A 955-nucleotide genomic window follows, 5' to 3' on the forward strand; every position below is an offset into this window, starting at 1 on the left:
TATTCACTTCTGTTTTTTTTTATGTTTGTTTCCCAAAAGAAAGAAAGAAAAAAGGATTGTCTAACAAGTTGTTCATTATTCACACTCGATCACAGCATTATGGGGAAACCATGATAAACAGAGGAAAAAAACCCACCAACAAAAAGTAGAAACATCACATTTTATAGGAGAATCGTTTCCATCATGCCAGCAGGTTTATGTTTCATTTTTTTCCTTTTTTTTCTTCTCCGACTAAAATAACCGCTTCAAACTGAACCCTTTAGTGTTTCTAAAGGTGTGAAATTGTCTTGTGTCATGTACTCAGGATTTCACAACATGGTGTGTGAATATCTGTGCGTTACTTTAAATAACATACATGAGATATTTAGATTAGGTTGTGTTGCAGATTTCTACCCATTGCTGTACTTCACATTACATTTCAGTGCGTTAATCTCTTTCACACTCTCATCTCTTGTTTCTCTCTCATTCACACACACACACACACACACGCACACACACACACACACACACACACACACACACACACATACACACACACACACACACACACACACACACACACACACACAGTGCCCAGTACAATTGCTGACACCCTTTGATAGAAATTAATAATTAGGAATAATACATATTTTGAGTTGATATATATGGAATAACTGTGTAAATAAATAAATAAATAAATAGATAGATAGATAGATAGATAGATAGATAGATAGATTATCCAAAGTTTATCTTAAATATTCTTTTTGGGTGGTTGTCAATCATTTTGGCTATTATTTTGGCTATGTTTACTAATAATAATGTCTAAAATGACTAAAATAATTGTATATTTTTATCACAATACAAATAAACAACTTCAATAACTTGTTATTAAATGTATTTAATAATTTAATAATGAATGTGATTTAAAAAAAAAAAATATATATATATATATATATATATTATAGAAAGGGTGCCA

This window comes from Clarias gariepinus, chromosome 16 (assembly GCF_024256425.1).
Source record: "Clarias gariepinus isolate MV-2021 ecotype Netherlands chromosome 16, CGAR_prim_01v2, whole genome shotgun sequence".
In the NCBI taxonomy this organism is placed as follows: Eukaryota; Metazoa; Chordata; class Actinopteri; order Siluriformes; family Clariidae; genus Clarias; species Clarias gariepinus.